At 44.9% G+C, this 13,394-nt stretch overlaps 1 long non-coding RNA gene across 1 annotated transcript in view; it reads right to left on the bottom strand.

Annotated features, from left to right (window-relative positions):
- Window positions 1-10,474, bottom strand: part of LOC140588875 (uncharacterized) — a 65,954-nt gene extending 55,480 nt beyond the window's left edge. Inside the window, exon 1 of the long non-coding RNA XR_011990106.1 lies at window positions 10,410-10,474. This is a non-coding gene — a long non-coding RNA (uncharacterized lncRNA). The remainder of the gene's footprint in view (window positions 1-10,409) is intronic.
- Between the last annotated feature and the right edge of the window lie 2,920 nt (window positions 10,475-13,394).

The following is a 13,394-nucleotide window of genomic DNA, read 5'->3' as shown; positions in this document are numbered from 1 at the left end:
CCTGCACTACTGGGGCTATGCCTTGTTCAGCTTCAGGCTTTAATGGGTACTGACGTACCACTGGGCGGTGATCTGACCTCAGGGTCACTTTGTAAGGAGGGAACCATTTAATCAGTCCTACATCAGTAGGGGAGTTGGACCACAGTCCCTCAGGGATGTGGCTCAGTTCTGGGTCCTCCGTTGCCTCGGCTGATAATAGATCTTGTCATTCAGGTTCATCTAAATGTGTCACAGGTGTGACTGTAATTCTCCATCCGAGGGGGAACCTCCAAACCCCTGTGCTTCTATCATGTTTCCAATCTGAATTTGGGTCTGGCTGATAAGACGCAGATCTGTGAGAGGCATCTTCCACAAAATACCTGAGATCTTGCCATCTACCCTGGGGTGGCTTTGATAATGACACATGGGGCACCTTTTCCCTAAATAAATTTTGTTGTTTAGGATCCAATAACACTGAGGCTGCAGCGTAGCCAGTCGTGGGATTAACATACAGATACTGCAATGTGACCTGGGGTGGTCCCATAGCGTGAAACTGCCGATCATATCGGTAGTCAGGGCCAGGTGTGGGTTTGTACCACATGGTCACATGAAGGCCATCGTCGGGCATAAATTGGACCTTATCTACTCCCTGCTTTACTCTAGTTTTCCTTAGCAACTCCCGAGCTTGTGGTGTTTGGCCTAGGTCCAGAGACCAGTAATACTGCGGAACTGACGATTCATGGACCACTAGAGCTTGCCTGTCTATTATTGCTTTCATGCCTGTGGTCGTGGCAACAATGCTTATGCCCATCCGGACCATAAGGTCTCTTCCTAGTAAGTTTACTGGGCATGATGGGCTCGCCAGAACTTGGACCTCACACTCTGTCCCTGTCTCTTCATCTTTTACCGTTATGGGATTAGTTAATTGATGGGTCTCAGATTGCCCTCCGGCCGTTCTCACATATACTGTTGAAGTAGAGAACGTTGCTTTTGGAGGAGTTGTAGTTAATACTGTTCTACAGGCTCCCGTGTCACATAAACAATCATATGTCTGTCCATTTATAATAAACCGCCGCCTAGGCAGTTCTGCAGGCTGTTTAAGCGCTATCAGTTGGCACACCGCTTGAAGGTCAACCTCCTCCTCCTCCCTATCTAGTGGGGGCCCTAGCGGGGGTGGGAGAAGTGGTGCCTGCGGTTTCTCAGCTTGGCGTCACTGATCATTTTCTGTCGAGTTTGGGTTATTTACGCGTTTAGTTCTACACTGCTTAGCTATATGACCTGGTTTTCCACAATTCCAGCATTTGTTATCATACTGAGGCGAGTTTTCTGGCCTACCACCTCTTCCTCGACCTCTACCTCCTCGGCCTCTGTAACTTCCCCTGCTCTGGGGGCCTGAATAGACTACTGCGATTGTATCGCCAGAGGCTGCGAAGGTCGCTTCTCCCTTCTGTTTTTGTGCTTTTTGTGCGTGCTGGGCGTACTCTATAGCTTGCTGCACTGAGCCTGTATTCTGATGGACCCAATGTTTATCTATATACCGTTTAAGTTCAGGGTTTAGGCCGGCAAGGAATGCCCTTTTTAATTGTTGTTGGTATACTCCGGCCTCATCACTATCTGGGGGAATGCCTGAATTACTTCTGAAAACTGGTCTCAATCTGTCTAGGAAGTCTTCTGGCTCTTCCCCTTCTTTCTGTCTGCATAGTGAGATTTTACCGTAATCTGCTCTCCTTGAAAATCTTTCTCTGACTCTTTCTTCTAGCTGCCTTAGGCTGTGTCTCAGGGCGGATGAATCATGCAGGAGGGGTGTTCCGTCGTGCGCTTGCCCTGTGAAATCTCCTGCAACTCTGCCCCATTTGTGATTAAACAGTTGCCTCAGGCACTGGAACATTTCTCTCCCGTTTAGGTGGAAGCTGCTTTGAAGTTCTAACACCGCTTCCCAAAATTCTCCTACACCTTCCTCAACAGGGGGTATCCCTTTTAAAGCTGCTGACCTATCCTCTGCTGTCCAGGGTCTGTACGCTAACATTGTTTCGGGACCTGCTCCGTCCTGCCCCCTATCAGGATTCGTGACTTCCACCATGGGGCATTGGAACTCTGGGGTTGATGCCCCATGTCCGCTACTGGGGTGGAATTTAGTTTTGCATGACTCTAAATCTTTCACTGGATACAGTGAAGGATCCCTGCTTCGGGTCACCATTGGATGGAAAGGAGATTCTGGTGCCAATGACGCTAATGGAGCAGAATGTGGTGTCAGCGTTTTAGGCGCTGCTGTCGGCTTGTCTTTTGGTGCTGCTTCCGATGTCAGCTGCGACAGCGGAGGAGTGGTAGGTGTTTTCTGTCTACGTGGGGTCTTTGCTGCACTTTCCTCATCAGGAGTGACTAGTGCTACGGCTGCAAGTTTTTCTTTCCTTTTACCTTTCTTTTCCTGTCTAGTTGCTTCTCTTAATTTACTTTGTTCCAACCATTTTTCTGACAGCTTGTACTCCTTCTTCCGTCTGTCCAACTTTCCGCTATTTTTAGTGCGCAACATTTCTAGTTTTAAATCACTTTGTAACTTGAGAATGTCTGACGTATGGAGGCTTCCTCCAAACCCATGCTTTCTTCTCCACCTTTGATTACTTATAGTCCCTGCTCCTTCCACATATCCTTCCATAAACTTTTCATCTCCCTCTAAGGATGGCTGTTTACTTTGCCCCTTTCCCATCCTTTTACTTGTTGATTGTTATTACTACAAGGGTCCTGAGCAGAAATTCTCTGGCACGAGATTAGGGAGAGGACACTAACACGGCCTTCTACTGCACACTATCTGTGCAGCGGTGTCAGTTTTCAGGGATGGAACCTGTCCTTGATCTCCCAATCACCAGTACGTCTTTCTTCTCAGGCAAAGAAACAACAGGACTGGTAGAATCAGCCTAGGATTCTATAAATCACTTAGTCCTCCACATTCACACAAACATTCATACCCGGTTGAACTCTAGCCTTTGTCAATTAACAGGTCAATTAAATTCTAATTCAACTATTTCCTTTCGGCGAAATATAACCAAACGTCTCACCTCTGGGGTCAGTCACGACGATCGGGGTCCGTCAGGCATCACCAGTCGTCGAGCGCAGTCCTAACCACCGGCCTGGTCACGAATTCTCACGTTCCAGGACTTTCTCGACCCGTCTTAGACGAGCGGCTGTCGACAGACTTCGGTGTCGCTCCTCTCGGCGCCCCGGTGATGTCCTCAGGATTCCCCGATCCTCACGGATCACTGGTTTGTGATCCGGCTCGAAGGACCAAGTTTTATGTCGGAGAGAGTGATCAGCCCCCCCCGGCTGCTGGCCCACAGAGTATGAGACACGCGCTGATTTACTTGTACAAGGGGAGCCACACCTTCTACAGTGAGTTACAGTGATGGCTTCCAAGGTGTGGCCCCTCGACAGGGTTTATTTATACTATAAGGTAAACATACTGATCAGGTTACATTGTGGGTGTGAACAACATTTGGAATGGGATAGGATGCAATGGGAAAGTGGGAGTGGGAACAGGAACAACAGAACGTGTCATAGGTGGCCTCGTCTGTTGCACGTGGTGGAAAATTACTGTTAAGCACTTACACTGTTACTACATGGAACAAGTTGTACATTCTTAAGAATACACATGAGTGATAATATATATACAATTTCAACCCAACACCTGTACTTCTCCACATCCATTAAATGCTTTATTTAGCTCTGTCTCCTTCTCCACCAGTCTCATATGTCCATCCATCTTGTCACGTTCGGGCTCGGGCGAGCAGGGAAGTAGGCGAGAGCAGCCAGGTAGTCAGGTAAACGTGGGTTTATTGCACGACAGACGGACATCGACGGACACTACAATGACAGATCTGGGGTACACTGACTTAGACACGGACTAAATACAAGAGACAGGCTAAGGGTAACGAATCACAGGTAAGAACAATCAGGGAATCACACGAGGTAACGAGGTGGGCGTGGCACACATCGGGAGCGGACGGAGCGGGGCGTGACACATCTCTTCCTCCACCACAGCTTGGTTCTCATCTCTCTCTCTCTCACTTGACTTTTTGGTTTTTCATATTTTCTTCCTTTCATTTTTTTCAGAAAGGCAAACTTTTTTGCCCAGAATTTCATTTTTTTCTTTTCTCCTTTGCCCTCCTGGTTTTCCGATGCTTCTCCAGCCTCCTCTGCCACCACTGGGGGCCTAAAGCAGTTTAATGAGGACCACGTCATGTTTCAGTGTTTCACGTTCAATGCTTAATTTGTTCTGAAGTGGAATAGTGCTTACACCACTTCCTATACCTTCGTAATGTTGACCTCACAGTTGTCACTGTAACATAGTAAACATTCTACTTTGAAAAAAAACTCTTCTCTCACTTCTTTGTGGTGCCATTTGTTGTTAGAAATCATTGGTTTACAGAGTACTGTAACAGCACATATTATTGCACAGCAAGCAGTGGCACTTGCAGAAAATTTCTGTTGTGGTGGCCATCAGCGACCAGCTGTATTTGTATCTTCTATGGTTCTGCTTAAAAAATTAAATGATTCATATTTTGTTTGTATTTTTTTGATGTAGGGTGGCCACCTGCTTACTGGGTTTGGCCGTGGTCACCTCTTGGCATCCTTAGATCTGCCCTTGATAACAAGGCCCTGCAGATATGGTATTGAAGGCCAGGACATGTAAAGCAGGGATGGGGTAAGGAGTAGGGATTTTAATTAGCAATGGTAGTGGATGCTGGTTTATGGTGGAACACTCAATACTTCACAAGGCTCTGCTGAGAAACACGTGCTTTTAAACTTTGCTAACTGATGACCTTAATGAGTTGCAGCTGGGTCTAATATTCAGGGGAGGCAGAGCAGGAACTGGCTGGGTGGCTGTATGTGACAGGGCTTTTAAGCTATAATTTAAATGTATTTGTGATGTAATGATATATAATTATCACCACTGCATATTGTATATCGCATTATATTTTATACCCAAACTGTAGTAGCCACACCAATACTTTCAGGTGCATGAACATCATCTCACCAGTGGGTAGCAAAAGCGAATCTCTCATTAACAGTGATGACTTGTTCACTGATCTTGGCTGTGAACCAACTGAACTACGACTCATTTACTCACAGACTGTACCACTGGTCATTGAATGAGCTGAACAGATCAGTCCGGGAACCAAAACAAATCTATGGTAGAGACAAATATGTGGTTTTTATTTAATTCCTGTAAAGACTTGCTTATCTACAAGTCTGGGTAATCAATCTTGCCAACCTGGATTAGTTAATGTCATTAAGTTAAATTTCCAAAAATAAAATAATAAATCCTGCAATTTACAGATGGTGAGTGTTTTCTGTTCTGTGCTCAGCATTTCAGGAATAAACAAACCCGTCACATAATTGTTGTCCAGACAGCATCCTGTGCATCTTCTCCTCTTTTTTGGTCTCGCTTCTTGGGTAATTTGATCTCCATCCGAGAACTCATCAGGTTTTCCCTGTAAAGAAAAAGCTTTACTTTCTAAATCAGCTAAAGATAATTAAACATTCAGAGTTTGTTTTGCTACAATAGCAAGTTTGATTAAGCAGAGACACTTTCCTTCCTTTCTTTTTTTTTTTTAATGTGTCCTGTCCGGCAGCTTTCGCAAGCAGAATAATGGTCTGAATGCACTGCTATGTCAGACATATTTGCTTTACCATGAGGGGCTCTATAAACTCTGTATAGGCCCTTCATGTTGGTCAATATCTTTTTATTCGTATATTTACTGTATTTTATTTAATACATATAAAATATTCCAGTTGCCGAGCTGCCCGGAAGGGAGTGATAGATTAGGAAAATGAGTGAAGAAAAGGGATAGGGAGAGAGATTAAAGAGAAGGAAGGAAAGAGAGAGAAAAAAAAAAAAAACAAAGGGGGAGACAACAGTGGGACAGAGAGGCTAAGAAAGACAGGAGTAACGTAAAAAGCACATAAGGCAAGAAAAAAAATAAAAATACAGCATTTTAAATACAACCAAAAAAGGATAAATACAAAGACACAACAAGAAATAAAGAAAATAAAACAGATATACAGACAGACACTGTTGCGTGTGCGTGGAAGGGAGTGTGGAGGTGTATTTGCGTGTGTGTTCATCTGTGTGGGGGAAGTGTGTGAATTTCTTCATGGAATGTACTTGATAGCGAGGGGGGGGCGCAACCACACCCCACAAGAACCAGAGGCCGGCGGAGACAGGCCAAGGAGACCCAAGGCGTCCGCAGCCCCCCAAGAGCACGGAAGAGCAAAGGCCCCACGTTCCCATGACAGCAGGGTCCCCACCACAGCAGGAGAAGGAGGGAGGTCCCAGGCGCAGCCCCCCGCAGCCGAAAGAGCACGAGCCCCAGAGAACCAGAGGCAACAGGCAGCCGACCCTGCCAGGGTGACGACTGCTCCCGCACGGGTCAAGGCCAGGGCCACAGAGATCCCCACCCGCACCGGAGAGGCCCGAGCCCCCCCCAGTCCACCACCCGGGGAGGAGGGCCAGCAACCATGCCAAGGAGGCAGCCGCACCCAGGAAGCTAGCCCCGGACCCAGGCCCACACTGCCCACACAGACACCTCGCAGACACACCTCTCAGCCATACACATAGACCATACACCCACTCACACAACAGACACAGACACATACACAGAGACAAAAAGACATAATCCCATCCACTCCGGACCACGCTCCGCCATGCAGGAGAACGGACGGCACCCCCCAGTGCCAGCCGCAACCCCAGGGCGCCGCCAGCCGGACGACTACCCTAGTGCCCCCCCACCATCGCGGGCAGGGAGCAGGGGTGTAGGAAGACCCGCCCACTCTCCTCCCCCACGCACCTGTGTGAGAGGTGGAGTGTTGGATGCATGTGTTGGTGATTGTGAGTGTATGTGGTGTAAGGGATGAGTATGACTGTTGAAAGACTTAAGATGGATTTAAAATTGATGGGGGAAGCGAGGAGGAGCACTGCTTGCAAACAGCTCTCCTCTCCATCACCCCCCCCCCCCCCCGCCAAGACCCTCAATGTATATGGTGTAAGTAAAATTGAGGGGCGGGCAGCAGTGAAGAGGTGAGTAGTGCCCCTACCCCCCAAGGCCCTGTGTGTATACTGATATGTGATGACTAAAGTGCAATTAAAACAAGGGGAGGCAGAGGGCCGCTCAGCACAGCGAGTAAGGCCATGTGGATGGCCCCCTCACCGCAGCGTGCACGGCACATTCTCACCCCGAGATCCTACATGTGTGCGTGGCATGTTATGTGAGAGAGGGGGGAGAGGGGCTGGGATTCATGATACCAGGGGGGAGATTACTACCCCAGAGGGAGCACAGGCCACCCCCGCGCAGGAAGGCACCCACCGAGGAAACGGCCAGGCCCCGGGCACCAGAGCCCCAGACCCCCCACCCAAGCCCGCACCAAAGAGGCCAACCACCCATCCCAGGGCAAGCCCCCGCCACCACCGGCACCCCAGACCCCACGCCCCATGACCGCCAGGCAGCACCCGCCCAAGCCCCCCCCCACCACCACCAGCCAGGGCAGACACCCAGACATCGCAGGATGGCAGCCACAGCCCCCCCAGCTCCAAGAAGCCACTAGCCACCCACAGCCCGAGGGCCCAACCCCGCCACCCGCCAGAACCTCGAGGAGACGAGACCACAGCCGACCACCCCCCCTACGTAATGGAATTGGCCAGAATGGACCAGAGAGAATCCAATTTGCCCAATTGATTTTTTTGGAGGGAATCAGACATTCTCTCCAGACTTATGTGGTCTAGCATTAAATTTCTATATTGAGTAACACATAAATTATTTTTTGATTTCCAGTTCATGAAGATAGTTTTCTTTGCAATGCCTAAGGCAGTAAGGATCATGCACACTTTATTTTCTTCCATATCTAATACACTTGCATCACCTAAAATGCACAATGTAGGTGAGGTTGGGATATAGCAATTAAACCAAATTGATAGATCCTCACATATGCTTTGCCAGAACTTCTGAACTGGGGTGCAGTACTATATGGCATGCATGTAGTTCTCCACAAAGTCACCTGAGCAGTGGGTGATAAGGTTGGATAAGGCCCATTTGGAACATCCTTTGTCCTGTATAATGAGTTCTATGCAGAGTTTTGTATTGTATAAGCTGTAAGTTCGGGTTTTTAGTCATTTTGAAGGTGTTTAAACATATTTCTTTCCAAAAGTTTTGATCTGAATCGATGGATAGATCTTTCTCCCATTTTGAGATTGGAAGGGAAATTGAGTCATCCATTTTTGACAATAATTTGGGGCTAGAAAGATTTTAAAATTCTAGCACCCATGGAGGTATTTCTAAGTTAAACTGATTAAGATTGAACCTTGCCTGAATAATGGACTTTGGGAAATGAATTTGTTTGTCCTAACACATGCATTTGGGGAGCAGTATAGTGTTTTAATCCATCTTATGAAGGATGACCCAAATCCAAATTTGTGTAGAACTGCAAATAGAAATTTCCAATTGACTCTGTCAAATGCTTTCTCCGCATCTAGAGAGATAACTGTGGTTTCTAATTTGTTAATGGAGCAGTAGTCTATAACATTTATTAATCTACGTGTATTATTGGCTGCGTGTCTACCCTTGATAAAACCTGTTTGGTCGGGATGTATAAGGAATGTCGTGACTTTTTCTAATCTTTTGGCAAGAACTTTGCAAATTATTTTAAGATCTACATTTATCAATGAGATTGGGCGATAGCTGGATGTTAGTGTTTGGTCTTTACCAGGTTTTAGAAGCAGGCTAATGTTGGCAGAGTTCATGTTTGAAGATAGCGTGTGATCGTTCTGAATTTGAGTAACCATTCTGATAGAATACTTTGTAGAATTCTGCTGGGAAACCATCTGTACCTGGAGCTTTATTATTTTGTAGAAATTGTATGGCTTCATTGAATTCAGATATTGATAGAGTAGAGTCTAGAACCCTAATTTGTTCATCATTTAGTTTTGGCAGATTTATATTGCTAAGAAAATTGTTGATGTCATCATCAGATGGATTATTCTGTAATGAGTATAAAGCTTTATAAAATTCTTTAAAAGATTTATTAATTTGTTCAGGATCATGAGTTACATTCCCGGTCGAGTCTTTAATAGAACAGATTGTTGTTTTTTTTTATTGAGTTTTAACTGAGTAGCAAGGAATTTCCCAGATTTATTGCCTTGTTCAAAGTTTTCCAAACACAATCTGTTTGCCAGAAATTGTGTCTTTTTATCATTTAATTCATTAAATTCCAATTTTAGTTTTCTCAGGTTGCGGCGATGAAGCATACGCTGTTTCTAGTGATTTAATCTTCTGTTCTAATTCTGCAACATATGTTTTTTCTTTATTTTTTTATGTGTACAGTAAGATATTATTTTTCCTCTCATTACTGCCTTTCCTGCTTCCCAGAGAATACATGGTGAAACTTCTGGTGAGTCATTATTATCCAAATATGTTGCCCACTCATTTTTGAAATAATTAATAAAATCTTGTTCTTTAAGTAAGGATGTGTAAGGATCCCTGGAAGTGGGGTGATGTGAACGCCAAGCATCGCAAAGACCAAAATCATTCATGTATTGTTTAAGAATATCTGCAGATTGCCAGTTCCTTTGACTCACTGCCGTGCTGAGCCTGTCAATTTCTGGGTTCAATACCAAGTTGAAGTCTCCTCCCATTATAAGTGTGGAGTCCGAGTGAACAGAAAGTGAAGTGAAGAAAGCATGAAAAGAGGAGGGGTCATCAACATTTGGTCCATAAACACTAGCAATGCAGAAATCCATATTTTTAATAGATAAATTAAGTATAATAAATCTACCTTCTGTATCTGTTATAGTATTGTTAAGAGTGAAGTTTATACTTTTATTAATCAATAGGGTTACGCCTCTGTTTTGAGTTGTAGCAGGCTGAGTACATGTGAGGGTACTGTGGGAAGGTATGTATGTGCTCAGATGTTTTAGCCATATGAGTCTCTTGAAGAAGGACAATGTCTGCCTGCAGATCTCTTAACCGATTTGCAATTTTTATCGTCTTTTTCCTGGAACCAATTCCACGTACATTCCATGTGACAAATTTAAGTGTGGTCACGTTTATATTAACTGTTAAGTTGTTTGATGTTCGCTAAAGGTGTGTGTGTGTGTGTGTGTATTGTGTATGACCTGTATGTTTGTATCTGTCCTACAGTATGTGTCTGTGTCTGAGATGGACATGTATATATCTGTGTTGTATGTTTGTGTGTGTGTGTTGGTACTGAGTATACATTGTGTCAGTATTAATGCTGTGTATTGAGCAAATGGCAACATTTGAGATAATAGAAAGATAACAGAAAAAGAAGAGAAAAGATGTGGAAAGAGATTTACGTGAACTAAAACAGTGCAGGTCCTAAAGAAGTGGTCTGAAGGCCACAGAAAGCCCTGCCAGTGACAGTACCTGATCGTGTCGGCTGGTCCTGCTTCCCCTCTGCTATCAGTCAGAGCTCTTCCTCAGCAGTGCTGAAACAGTTAAGAGTGACGTCATTCACAGAATGCACAGTAGCCCGTAGTGTCAGGAAACAAAATCGCACATATCATGAGGCACATTTCAGGTTTTGTACATTAAAACACGCCGAATTCAGGAATGTAAACCAAAAAATTCTACGAGTTAGGGAACTATGGGCCTCATTTCTAACCCATTTAGATTCTACCCAGATCCCACTTGGGCAAACACACATGGGTCCACCATGGAGACCATGGCCAAACCCATTTGGGCCCCACATGGATAGGATACATGTAAATGCATCTGCAGCAGACTCATGTTGAAAATCTCACGCCAGCCAGCTGACCAAAGTTGGCAACCCCGTATTATGCAAGATGATACCCCTAAGTGACGGGGTGACCTTAGTTTTAGCAGCAATTATTACATAAACAGGAATCATAGAATGTATATTAAGCAAAATAATTTAAGTCAGCGTGATGACAGGCAGGCTAGGCTACTCCGCGAGGTTAAATGGCACATATCTATGGCTAACCTCACATTATTTTCCTGAATGTCTTCTTTTAAGATACACTTACATTGTAGTCATTCTGTGGTGATATTTAAGTTCTACTTTGCAATACTTACAGACGACAGACGACTGTAAAATTTTTAGGTTCCCAAAGTTTGGACTCAAAAAAGGGGGTCCTTTTTTGAGTCCAAACTTTGGGAACCTAAAAATTTTTGACAACTTTTATTAAAACGCACAAAACCTGCAGACAAGCATGCAAAACTGAATGTCCTGGACAAACAAAAGAATGTCACAGCAGAGAAAGTCTGTTCCTGTATGTTTTGCTGTATTTCAATAATCAAAAGGTGCAGAAAAGTCTGTCTTTGTGTCAAAAGACGGCATGAAATCCCTTGATTTGACCACTGCTCTTATGTAGCCATCTCTCGCATCAATTCCATAAATAGCACTCGCTGCTTCAGTCACCATTCTTATGCAATGTTCTAAACCCTGAGAATGGCATGGTATGTCCACACAATATGGCTGCTGGACAATTTTCTTCAGCACTTCATCAGAGAGTACTTTTGTAAGTGGCGGTTCAAGTGTGCATTGATCCAAAGGAGGAAGTAAGTCCCGCAGCGTTTCAGCACTGTCTTTAGTTTGTGGTGGTCGAAATTCCCTGATATGGCGTCGAGATGACATAGGAGCTGCGCGAATCGTCATTATGATATCAACAGCTATTTTTCTGTTTGACTTATCTTCATCTGCCAACGTAGCCAAAAGCACATTTTCTTGGTGAGCCCAATAGGAATTACGTTGAATGACGGGCCATGTTGTTTTTCGGTTGTCTGGTGTGAGATGTTTTTGCATCTGAATTTGTTTCAACAGGTGATTCGGTCCATCTGTGCATTTTGGGTGCCACTTGATTTGGAACCACATAGGTACAATAAACTGTGTCAAAAAAAGGAGCTCGCTGGTAGGTTGAACTGTTCCTACGTATAGCCGACAAATTCTACTTGCAGTCGTTAGCCATCTTGCCATTGACATAGCTCTGGGTTTCTCACGAAGCAGATCATCACTGATGACACCTGTTCTGATTGCTGTTATGATGTTATACAGATAAGCTTAGTCTCGACTGAGATCATTGTGATCAATTAATGGAAGCGGCTCGCCATCAGAGATACTCTTGAAGTCGGCTTTTGTCAATGTCTCGCATGTTGTCAAGGCTTTGCCTATCGGTCCTTTCCACTGAGTTGGTCCTTCGGTGGGACCAATCAGTTTCTTGCACAAGTGTTGCAGTGGAAGCTCATTCAAGTGCATGCAGCACACAATCCACTGCACCGGATGGTCGAGTCGGCATTCCAGCAAATGGATTGCTCCACCTCGTGGGCCAGTGTTAACTGCAGTGCTGTCGGCTCCCACTGCCAAGATCTTGTCCTCAAGACGCATTTCCTTGACAGCTGCATGTAGCCCATCCGCAATGGCTGAACCAGTTCCTGTCTCCAGAGTTACGTGACGCAGATACACAGTTCCAGGCTCCCCAACCAGCACATAATGATCTTCGACTTTTACATGCGCTTTAAAACGGGCAAAAATGATCTCAAACCGAATGAGCTCCATAGTCAAACCAAAACATGTCTGAAATGCCCTCATATACTGTACAGACACATATATGCACGCACACATACATACACACAAACACACATGCACGCACACACACAAGCACATATATACAGCAACATAAACAAGCTGTCTTCCCAACAAAATTTTAGAAGTTGGGTGTGATTTAGTCGCCTTTTTCGCACAATTTAATACAATTACGTATACATATTTCCGTATTTTTTTTACAGTTAGATACAGAAAAATGACTGTAAATGCAGCACACACAGTACCGGACATCGTGCCCCCTCACTTCCGCAGACAATTGACTGTCTGACCATTAAGCGATACACAAATTGCAATACCGCTGGGCAATTTGTCACAAATTTTCACACTTTCCCACACTAAAAAAGGGGGTGTTACACTTGTCAGAAAATTGATTGCTATACATTTTTTAAATCACAGTTGTGGGTTGTACAAAACATGAAATGTGCCTAAAGATCGCTCACTTCACTACGGGCTAGTGCACAGGGTGCTCTACCAGCCCTGCTGATAAGGGCTACTGCTCTGCATGCTGGACACACTTGTGTTAGAACAAGACTGGCTGCAGGTTTGAGGTTTTCAAACAGGAAACACAATAAACGATGGTTAGACACAGCTGATGCCTGAATATTTATAAATTACTAATATTTAGTGTAAGGATTAACACCATGGCAGCTAATACTGTGTGTAACTTTGGCACTTTACCTGCTCAGCAGTCCTGGAGGTGTGACCCACTGAGACCCACTGGCCTTTAGCTAAGGAAGAAAGTCGGAGTTACACTGTATCACAGTGTACTAACACACAGCCCGCAGGAA

This window comes from Paramormyrops kingsleyae, chromosome 4 (assembly GCF_048594095.1).
Source record: "Paramormyrops kingsleyae isolate MSU_618 chromosome 4, PKINGS_0.4, whole genome shotgun sequence".
In the NCBI taxonomy this organism is placed as follows: Eukaryota; Metazoa; Chordata; class Actinopteri; order Osteoglossiformes; family Mormyridae; genus Paramormyrops; species Paramormyrops kingsleyae.
This window is presented reverse-complemented; position numbering and strand designations above follow the sequence as displayed.